This window comes from Syngnathus floridae, chromosome 1, assembly GCF_059516105.1.
Source record: "Syngnathus floridae isolate MCC-2025c chromosome 1, RoL_Sflo_1.0, whole genome shotgun sequence".
In the NCBI taxonomy this organism is placed as follows: Eukaryota; Metazoa; Chordata; class Actinopteri; order Syngnathiformes; family Syngnathidae; genus Syngnathus; species Syngnathus floridae.
Window position 1 is genome coordinate 24,478,016 of NC_142413.1, and position 11,415 is coordinate 24,489,430.

Genomic DNA, 11,415 nt, shown 5'->3' on the forward strand with positions numbered 1-11,415 from the left:
CAAATCAATCTTTATTTGCCAAGTTTGAGGATGCCAAACAAGGAATTTGACTCCGGTACATCTCAGCCTCTGTACAACATTTAGGTAGTTAGCAACATTCAGGACAAAATTTACAATTATTCTCAAACATCCCCTGATCTTAAACTCCCAGGAGGGCAAGGAAAAACTCAAAACTCCTACTAAAGGAAATGTGAAACCTTGAGAAGAGACCACAGATGGTAGGATCCCTCTTCCAGGATGACCAGGCTGCAATGGATGCAGTGAGGACACATAGTACACATAATATGGACAATCCAAAGGTAAACCATCGAGAGCAGGATGTTATTGCACAGTAATGACTCTGAGACTCTATGAGTGGGTGAGTTCATCAGAGCAAAAGCCTGGGGGAAGAAGCTGTGTCTGTGTCTGCTGGTTTTGGCGTACAGTGCTCTGTAACGTCGTCCAGAGGGGAGCAGTTTGAACGGACTGCGACCTGGGTGAGAAGGGTCTGGAGAGATGTTACGTGCACATTTCGTGGTCCTGGACAGGTACAAGTCCTGGATAGATGGGAGGTTGGTCCCGATTATCCCGACTATCTGATTCTCCGTTGCAGTCTGTGCTTGTCTTTTTTGTTGGCCAATCCAAACCAGACAGTGATGGAGGTGCAGAGGATAGACTGGATGATGGCAGTATAGAAGGTCTTAAGCAGCTCATGTAGCAGGTTGAACTTCCTAAGCTGTCTCAGAAAGTACAGCCTCTGCTGGGCCTTCTTCCGGACAGAGTCTATGTGGCTGGTCCATTTCAGGTCCCGAGAGATTGTGGATCCCAGGAACTTGAATGTGTCTGTGGAGAGAATAGTATTACTGTGGATAGTGAGGGGATGAAATGGTGAAGGGTCTCTCCTGAAGTCCATTGTCATCTCCACGGTCTTGAGCGGGTTCAGCTCCAGGTGGTTTTGGCTGTACCAGTGGACCAGCCGCTCCACCTCCTGTCTGTACGCAGTCTCGTCACCGTCCCAGATCAGTCCGATGAGAGTGATGTCGTCTGCATACTTCAGAGCTTCAAAGAAGAGTCGCCTGAGGAGCAATCGTTAGTGTAGAGAGAGAAGAGCAGTGGGCAGAGAACGCACCCCTGGGGGGCGCCAGTATTGGTGGTCCGGGTGTCGGGTGTGATGGTCCCCAGCCTCACAATAAAGCGCTCCGGATTATAAGGCACACTGTGTTTTTCTGAGTAAATTAAAAGCTTTTAAGTGCGCCCTATAGTGCGGAAAATACGGTAGTTGAAATGGACAAAAGGACAAAGGGACCAACAGACAACTGTACATAACATAGGTACATCATGAAGTTGACCAGAGACGACACTCTGGCCAGCGGCCAGCATTTTACACTAAATGCCTTTTTTCTGATTCGCTGTTTAGCGAAAGCCTGTTTTTATGATCTGCCCTGGACTCTGTTTGGCTCGACCTTCGGCCTATTCCCGACCACAAGCTTGCTATGCCCATCTGCTTCGATGACGTATGACACACACTCGCTGACCGGCCCGTCAGCTTGCCTTGTCGTCCTGCTCTGCCACCATTCCAGCCTCCTTGTCTCCTTTAAACGTTGTGTGAGCTAGTGTTGCATTTGATTGTCCTGCCTCGTTCGTGACAAAACAAAGTTCAAATCACAGATGCTGCTGACGCAAACGAAGTGGAAGAGTGGAGGCTGAGATTAGGTGTGGCTAGAAGTGCTCTTACAGCTCTAAACCAATCAGCGACAAGGATACAGATCAACATGTTCCCGTTGGTCTCGTCTCCTCTACCGGCCAATGGTGTGCTGTAAAGTCATATGGGCAGACAAAGCCCCGCGCTTCAACTGACACCGCAAAAAGCCGCAATACACCGAATATATCCACGACATTTGTTTTCATAAAAAATCACGATGCACAGAATATATCTGCAACATTTGTTTTCATAAAACCCCGCAATGCACCGAAGCCGCAATAGGTGAAACGCAGAGTGGCGAGGGATCACTGTACTTACTTTCCTAATAATACTCCCCCGGACCGCACTCTCACACGGGCTTTTCATGGGCTGAGGACCGTCTCCCTGGAGATGACATCCCACTCAGGGCTGGAGGACAACCTGTGGGACAGATGGATGCTACAGTGGTTTGGCAAATACAAGTGATTGGTGGGGTCTGTTCTGGTGTCTATCACTGTCACTGTGGGTGTCTTTATGCTTTGCAGATGTTGTTGTATCCCGTGCATATGCTCCCTTTGCAAATGGGTTATAATGGCCACTTATGATGTCAATGTTCAGAACCAATCCCGTTTGTTTTCATAAAAACCCACGATGCACTGAGGCTGCAATAGGTGAAGCGCTTGTTGGAAAGGTTAGCAGCACCGGACTTCCAGCGAGGAGGCCAACCTTCAGCTGAGTATGGCCATTTAAAGCTCGTTTTTGGATAGGCGGCGGAGATGGTACCCGATACGTGGACCTTAGGGGAAATGCAAGTCAAATGAACCCTTACAGTATAATGATGTATGAACAATTCAACTTACATAAAACCTATCGGAACGTGCCGTGTTTGCGTGTGTTGATGACTGGTGAAAGAAATTAGACTGACGTGACAGGGCACTTCGGCTGCAGAGAGGCTGCTCATTTTTCTTAAATCAGCCACGGAGAGGTTAATTCTTGTGATATATAGACATAAGTAAAGATGTCCATGTAAATTTTGATACCAATTAGTAGATTTTTGTACATTTCATGCGATAGTCTACAATAATTTCATATAAGGAAATTGTGATCCCTTCCGTGACATCATCATGCAAGACATGGCGGGGAGGAGTGCGTGGCCCTATTCCTCATTAAAAGTGTGAGTTTTTAAAGGCATTTGTTGTTTCATTATTTCTCCAAAAGGAATGGATAAAATAGAAAATGCTAACATTTTTCATCCATCCATCTTCTGCCTCTTGTACGTAGGTAAGGTCACGGGGCAGCAGCTTCTGAAGGGAACCAGAGACTTCGTTCAGCTCATCCCGGGGAGGTCCCAAGGTGTTCCCAGGCAAGCTCAGAGGCATAGTCTCTCCAGCGTGTCCTGGGTCGTCCCCGGGGTCTCCTGCTGGTGGGATATGCCCGGTACACCTCCCCTGGGAGGCGTCCTAATCAAATGCCCAACCCCTGTCATCTGGCTCCTCTCAACGTCAAGGAGCAGCGGCTCGACTCTTGACTCCCTCCTGGATAACTGAGCTTCTCACCCTATCTCTAAGGGAGAGCCCGGGCACCCTGTGTAGGAAACTCATTTTGTTCACTTGTATATTCGGGATTTTAATCCTTCAGTCACGACCCATAGCTCGTGACCATAGGTGAGGGCAGGAACGTAGATTGGTAAATAAATCGTGAGCTTCGCCTTTGTTAGAAAAATGTATATATATATTATCATGCGTTCTCTAATCAATGCTTTACTGCAATATTACTGCAATATATGCTTGCTGTTTGGCTTTGCTGTTTTTTCTGTTGTGCTACAGAAAAGAAAGGTTACAGCTGGGTCACGAGAGAGGTGACGGCTGGGTCAGGCAGGACGCAGCTACCAGCTTGCAACTCTGCAAAAAGAGAACGTCTACCGAGACAATTCATAGAAACAACATGCCTGACCGCAGTTTTGCACTCTCAGATGGAGCGGCAAGAAAATGTCAAGTTTCCTGTTTTTATCATAGAGACAAAGAGAGATGCTGATTGCTTGAATTGTTTTGCAGACATTGCCATACAAGTATGCAACACCTTGTGTTTATTTTTGCTTACGAGACAAAGCCCACATGCTTTCCCCCCTCCCTTAGGGGCTTTTGTCTCTAAGGGAGGTAGGACAAATTGTGGGTAGGACAAATCCAAATAAAAAGAGCAGGAGTGCATATAAATATTTAGTGTAGTAAGATTGTTGTAAGCTTTCTGTACTGCACTCCGCGCGAACATTCGAATTAATATTCTTGTCTCTTTGTGATTTCTGTTTGCTGAGTCTTTTCTCTTTGCTTTATATTACACATGTCAGTAAAATAAACCTGACAGCCTTTCAGCTCAGCTCATTTTCACCACAACGGACCGGAACAGAGTTCGCATAACAGCAGACGCTTACCAGGCAGGCTGAGGAGTGTGATTCTTCTGTAGGTGGAACACACCCTCCTCTTACAAAGCCCTAAAATTGGGGATCGTGTTGAGCATACAAGTCCAATAATAGAACACCACTCGAGTTCTGATCGGTGGGGCCGTTCCTCCCAATCACGCTCTTCCAGGTCTAACTGTCATTGCCCACGTGAGCATTGAAGTCACCCAGCAGAACGATGGAGTCCCCAGAAGGAGCGCTCTCCAGCACTTCCTTTAAGGACACCCAAAAGGGTGGTTATTCTGACCTGCTGTTTGGTCCATAAACATATGCAACAGTCAGGACCCGTCCCCCAACCTGGAGGCGAAGGGAGGTTACCCTCTCGTTCACCTGGTGTGAACCCCGATTAACAGGCGCCGAGCTGGGAGGAAATAAGTATGCTCACACCTGCTCGCCGCCTTTCACCGTGGATAAATCCATAGTGGAAGAAAGTCCAGCCCTTCTCTACCAGAACCCAAGCTGTGTGTGGAGGCAAGTCCCACTATGTCTAATCTGAACGTTTCTGCCTCGCACACCAGCTTGGGCTCCTTTCCTGCCAGAGAGATGACGTCCCGAGAGCCAGCTTCTGTAGCCGGGGATCGGATCGCCAAGGTCCACCCTTGGGCACCACCCAGTTCTTTCTGCACTGGACCCCTTTGGCCTCTCCCACATGTGGTGAGCCCATGGGAACACTTTTCATTTTCCTGAAGAACATTAAAAAAATTGGGCTAGTTAGTGAAAAATGAACCATCCTCAATTTTGCCTTTCTTTAAAGTAGATGCATTATCAAATTCCTAAATCTTTCAAAAGTTTAGTTTTTGTGATGTTTACTTTGTTATTATAGAATAGGTTAAGCGATTTACAAGATGAATGAATGACTACCGTATTATTCGGACTAAAAGTCGCTCCGGAGTACAAGTCGCACTAGCCATAAAATGCACAAGAGGAAAAAAAAAACATATACATATAGGTCGCACCGGAGTTTAAGTCGCATTTTGGGGGAAAATTATTTGACAAAACCCAACACCAAAAACACACATGAACCAGCAACAACAGGCTAAACAATATGGTATGCTAACGTGACATAAACACAAACGAGGAGCTGAGATCAGGCCTGATGTATCATTAACAGTTTTTCAAATAACTATAACATAAATAACACGTTTATCAAACCATCAGTGTCACTCCAAATCATTAAATCCATCAATCGAATTCATCCTCCCTTCTGTAAACAACGCCGCGTGTGCGGCGCGCCGCTGATGTCGGACTCGTCGTCAGTTGCAGTTCAAATTATTCCACAACCCCGTATAACAATATATAAAGTATATATCAAATAACTATCATATAAACAACAATATCATCAAACCATCAGTGTCACTTCAAATCATTAAATCCATCGATCGAATTCCTCGTGCTTTATGTAAACAACGCTGCCTGTGGGCCGCTGACGTCGGACTCGTCGTCAGTTGCAGTTAAAAGTATTCCACAGGTCCATATAATTAGAAACAACAATTTTGTCAAACTATCTCTGTAACTCCACGTCATTAAATCCATCGATCGAATCCTTCGTCCTTTACGTAAACGCTGCGTGTGCGCAGCGCCGCTGACGTCGGACTAGTCGTCAGTTGCAGTTCAAATTACAATAATCCCTTGCTACATCGCGGTTCGTTTACCGCGGTTTCACTACATCGCGGATTTGTTTTTCCAAATTAAACAAAAAAGACTCAAAATAAAACTTTTATATTGAGGAATTATGGCACAAATGTTGCCCACTCGTCAGCAGAAAGCAGGGAGTGCCCACACAATTGCAGTGCATACACTTGCACCTTTTTATGATTTTTTTTTATATTAATAAGAGTTCTATAAACACATTTAAGAGTGTTATAACTTATTCTAGAAAAATCGTTATTATAATAAAACTGTTGTAAAAACATATTTACAGTATGTACACTTGTACCTTGTTATTAAAATTGTTATAACAAAAGCTGTTCTAAAAAGATATTTACAGTATGTGTTAAGAATTCTCCATGTTATTTATGTTACTCAGCCGTGCTTTGATTTGAGGTAGGTTGCTTTATTTTGAAGGCCGTTTTCAGATGATACCATTTCAAATCATTAAATCTCCTGACTCTGGAAGTCAATGAATGGAACTCATTGTCATTCCACAGCCATAGTGCGCCCTCATGCAGTTTGAAGTGAAAATAACATGTGAAGTGATCAACTATACTAGTAAGTAAATAATGTGTTAATGAAGTAAAAATCTGTGAATACTTTCACATATAAGTCGCTCCTGAGTATAAGTCGGCCCCCCACACAAACTATGAAAAGAAAACGCCACTTATAGTCCTAAAAATACGGTGGTTAAAAGCTTGGATGTAATTAGGACAAATTTTACTCCTAAATTTGACCTGATTTTTCCCTCCATCCACTATTTTCCAAAAACAAAAATTCTCTCTTCAGTGCCTTTCTTTTCTGTATTTGTTTTAGCTTAAAAGAACAAGTTGATTGTTACTCCACAACAAATGTTACAAATCATTTTTAAAAAAACATTCCTTTTTAAGTACATTGTGTGTTGGAGTGATCCATTACAAAAATACATAAACTGGGCTAGAACCATCCTTGGTTTACCCTCCCATAAAGAAAAGAAAATAATGCATTGAGTAAGTTGGGTAAAGACAATCTATATTAGGTTATGCCATGAAAAGTAATTGGTGCACACGCATTGAATTTCCAACAGTCTTATTGTGCAATTTAAAAAAAGGAAAGAAAGAAAAAAAGGCTCAGTAGCGGTCTTTTTAAACTAAGCATCCCAGGTTGTATATTATGCCAAGAGCTATGAAATTTTGGTGGTGTGTGTAGAAACAGCCAAAGACCTACGAGAACATCTTTGGAAACCTTTTTACAACCTCACATGAAGTCCACCTATTTGTTTAAATTGGCCCCATTTTTGGCCTTTTATAGAGGTCACATATTACAGATGTCCTCCTAGAGGTTTTACCAGTTTGTTTTGAAACTGCTTACTGGGTACATCATCTAAAGATTGCCATGATAAAAATAAAAAATCCGACCAAAACTTTTTATTTTGGCCAACACTGTTGCCGTGGAAAGATTTTGTTTGCTTTAAGGAAAAAAAACAGGATTTTGATGGTCTAAATATTGGTTTTGATTTATATATCTTTATTTCGAACATATTTAAAACATGAAAAATAGGGGGAAAAAATAAATAAAACAATTAACACTTTAAAGTGACATATCTAAGTCTATGAAACAAACAAACAAAAAAAGCTAAAACAAAAATACACAACAAAGAATGCTCAAAAAGGAGTAGGAGGAAGCATAGCTTTTTAGATTCCTATCCCTTTCTCAATTAATCCATTAAACTAATAATTCAACATCTAGATCAATAAAATGGAACACATGTAGACACACTTTCAGACTTATTTTCATTTTTGCTTGTGTGTAATCATTTTGGCTATTTATCTTTTTTCTCATACATGTTAAGAAACCAGTTTTTATACACTTTTAAACAGTTTTATGTTTGCGCTATTTTGTGCTCATTTTCGAGACAATTCCACAATTTCACCCCACAGACAGTTATACACATACTTTTCATAGTTTTTCTGACTTTGACTCGCTTAAAATTCAGTTCCCCTCTCGGATTATACCCACCCTGCCTTTCCATAAACAAATTTTGTATCCCACTTGGAAGAAGTTCATATCTTCCTCTGTACATATGGTATTGACCCGAATATAAGACAACCCTGATTATAAGACGACCCCCTCCTTTTCAAGACTCACGTTTGAAATAATACTTTTTGAACACCAATTTTAATTTTTATACAGATTATAATTACAGTACATCTGAAACAAATGAGTATAACAATAAGAGAAAAAGCATGTTATTTTGCCTCATTCAAATCATGAAAAAACTGTCTATCACATCTTAATATCTGAACATTTAAATATGTAAACTAAAGTGCAATCACATTTGTAAATGAATGGCTTCTGATTTTTTAAATGTAAATAAACCAATCTACTGTGATAAAACAGCAAAATTGCAATAATTGCATCAACCATTAAAGTGAAGTCTAACTGTAACTGTAGTCTTGAAACAAATCTAAATAAGGAAAAACATTGCAATAAAATAATGCAAACTGGTTTAAACTTGAGAATAGCCGAGATCTGTCATGTCAGAACATTACTCCTCACATACATCCCTGCCTCGCTGTGCTCAGTGTCACTGTCCTTCTACGTGCACACACTCCTGTCAAGCTCTGAGGACCATGGAAAGCTTTTCGTTGATTGTGAGCATTTTTTAGGCGTTCTTTTTGAGCTCTCCATCTCCGTACATTACACTCTATGACACCATATTTCACAGCTGCTTTGCAATTGTTTGAAGACTCTGCCTCATATATCACCATCATTTTGAAGTTTGCATCATAACAATCTCCTCAGCTGCCGGTTAACCTGGCCGATCTTTGACCCACTTTTCTCCAGATTGTTGCTACGTTTCACCATTTTCTGTTATCGCTTCTCTTATTTTCTTCTCTTTTCTTGCTTACCGCTATTTTTTATTTTTAGTATTCGTGCTACAGCTATTTTTATTTTTCTCCTTCGTGACAGGGTTTCGCTTTGGCCTGATGAGTCAAGTTTAACATTCACTTTAAAGATATCTGGCGCCATCCAGCATTGTGAAGCATTGGAAAGAATTACAAGTTTCAATTGTTCGAACAACTAACAATAATTTCCACTTACCACTCTCAATAGAGCAAAAATTATTCAGTCTCAAAGTTCTCTCGATTGAAAACTCCAAAATATAGTAAAAAAAAAGTAATAGGCTAGAGGTCTAAAATGCTGTTTGGTGGAAAAGTCGAGTGATCAGTTCAACTTGTTCCAAAAATCCAAATGATGTTTAAAAGAACAGGCTGGCCTAAAGAAGGGAGATGCCGACGCCCTAAAAATGACTCCTCTCTCCTGCACCGAGGTCTGCATCTCCCAGCCTGTCTTTAAGCTTGAAATTTGACTACCGTATTTTTCGGACTATAAGTCGCGTTTTTTTTATAGTTTGGATGGGGGGGCGACTTATACTAAGGAGCGACTTATATGCGAATTTTTTCCCAAATTTTCAAAATTAAAAAAAAAAATTAAACCGCGATAAACGAACCGCAATGTAATATGTGATTACTGTAATTTGAATTTCAAGTGACGTCAGCAGCACGGCACAGCGCAGCACGGCACAGCACAGCGCAGCGCGGCAGTTGTTTACATAAAGGACAAAGATTCGATCACGGGATGACGAAGATGACCAAGGGCCCCACGTACTACCGGCATCACTAGCGGCTTTGTTTGTAAGTGACACGGAGGACGAAGACTTTGAAGGATTTAATGATTTGGAGTGACACAGAAGGTTTGAAAAACTATTATGGCTTTTACGCACGCCTGGTCCTACTCTACGGAGCTCCCTTTCACCTCCGTGGCTGGAAGTGCCACCTCCGGGGATGGAAGTCCACTCCGCCACACGCCTGGAAGTCCACACCGGTGCTTGGGGCCGTGTGGCGGTGAACTATTTATCTTATAGTTATTTGATATATTTTATTTCGTGTAGCAACTTGTATGTTTTTATCATTACAGTTCAGTAGTTGTTGGCTTGTTGAACTCTTGTTTTGTTAAATAAAGAGCCGTTTACCAAACCCACGTCTTTCCTTGTACTTTGTTAACGCTACAATATAGTTATATACTAGATCTGTGGAATAACGACGAGGATGACGTCAGTGCGCATGCACGGCGTTGTTGACAAAGGACGAGGAATTTCAAAGTCAAAGTCAAAGTCAAAGTCAGCTTTATTGTCAATTTCTCCACATGCCAAAGACACACAAAGAAACCGAAATTTCGTTCCCCCCTATCCCACGGTGACAAGACATGGCTCACAACAGACAAACAGTAAACAAGTATAACAAAAGCGTGCTGAATAAATAATGAATAAATAACACAACAATAAATAAATAAATAATTAATTAAGAGGAGCGTAAAAACGCGTACAGCAGACATTCCCGAAAATAGCGCAACAGTGCCGCACGCTACGCAGAAAGGGGTAGCGAGTTCAGGGCCCTAACAGCCTGGAGAAAGAAGCTGTTGGCGAGTCTGGTGGTGCGGGAGCGCAGGCTCCTGTACCTCTTCCCAGAGGGCAGAAGGTCAAACAAGGAGTGAGCCGGGTGACTCACATCTCTGGCAATCGAGGTTGCCTTGCGGGCGAGATGGGAGGTGTAAATGTCCTTCAGGGAGGGAAGCGAAGCACCAATAATCTTACCAGCCGTATTCACTATGCGCTGCAGGGCCTTCAAGTTCTGTTCAGTGCAGTTACCACCCCAGACAGCGATGCAACTGGTGAGGACGGTCTCAATGGTGCCACGGTAGAATGTAGACAGGACTGCCTGAGGAGCACATGCACGCCTGAGCTTCCGCAGGAAATACAGGCGGCGCTGAGCTTTCTTTGCCAGTGACGAGGTGTTCGCGGACCAGGAGAGGTCCTCACTGATGTGCACCCCCAGGAACTTGGTGCAGCTCACCCTCTCCACCACAGCACCGTCGATGATCAGCGGCAGGTGTGTTGTGTGACCCTTCCGGAAGTCCACAATGATTTCCTTGGTCTTACTGACGTTCAGCAGGAGGTTGTTGTCCCTGCACCACGTGGTCAGATCGATGGATTTGATCGATGGATTTAATGATTTGGAGTGACACAGATGGTTTGATAATATTCTTGCTTATATAATAGTTATTTGATATATAATTTATATATCGGTATACGGGCCCGTGGAATATTTTGAAGTGCAAGCGCCGTCAGCGGCGCACACCCATTGTTGACATAAAGGACGATCGATGGATTTAATGAATTGGAGTGACACAGATGGTTTTATAAATGTGTTACTTGTGTAATAGTTTTTTGAATAACTGAATGTTACATCAGGCCCGTTCTCGTTTGTGTTTATGTAACGTTAGCATACCTATCGTTTAGTCTGTTGTTGCTCGTTCATGTCTGTTCTTGGTGTTGGATTTTGTCGAATAAATTTCCCCCAAAATGCGACTTATACTCCGGAGCGACTTATATATGTTTTTTTTTCACGTTATTGTGCATTTATGGCTAATGCGACCTATATTCCGGAGCGCCTTTAAGTCCGAAAAATACGGTAAATCCAATTTGAAGATAGTATAAATTCATCCTAAGAGACCTTGGGTTAATCTCAGAAAGGATGAAAACTATCTTTGTCTAATCTGTGTTCTTGACCCACGGGCAGTAGCCCGAGAGGGAGAGAGCCCCGCTCTT

General features: G+C 42.5%; 1 long non-coding RNA gene across 1 annotated transcript; it reads right to left on the reverse strand.

Annotated features, from left to right (window-relative positions):
- Window positions 1–24: 24 nt before the first annotated feature.
- LOC148404718 (uncharacterized) lies at window positions 25–3,781 on the reverse strand. Its single transcript, XR_015861400.1, has 3 exons — window positions 2,905–3,781; window positions 2,000–2,101; window positions 25–1,055 (listed from the first exon to the last, which is right to left on the reverse strand). It is a non-coding gene; the product is annotated as an uncharacterized LOC148404718 (long non-coding RNA).
- Between the last annotated feature and the right edge of the window lie 7,634 nt (window positions 3,782–11,415).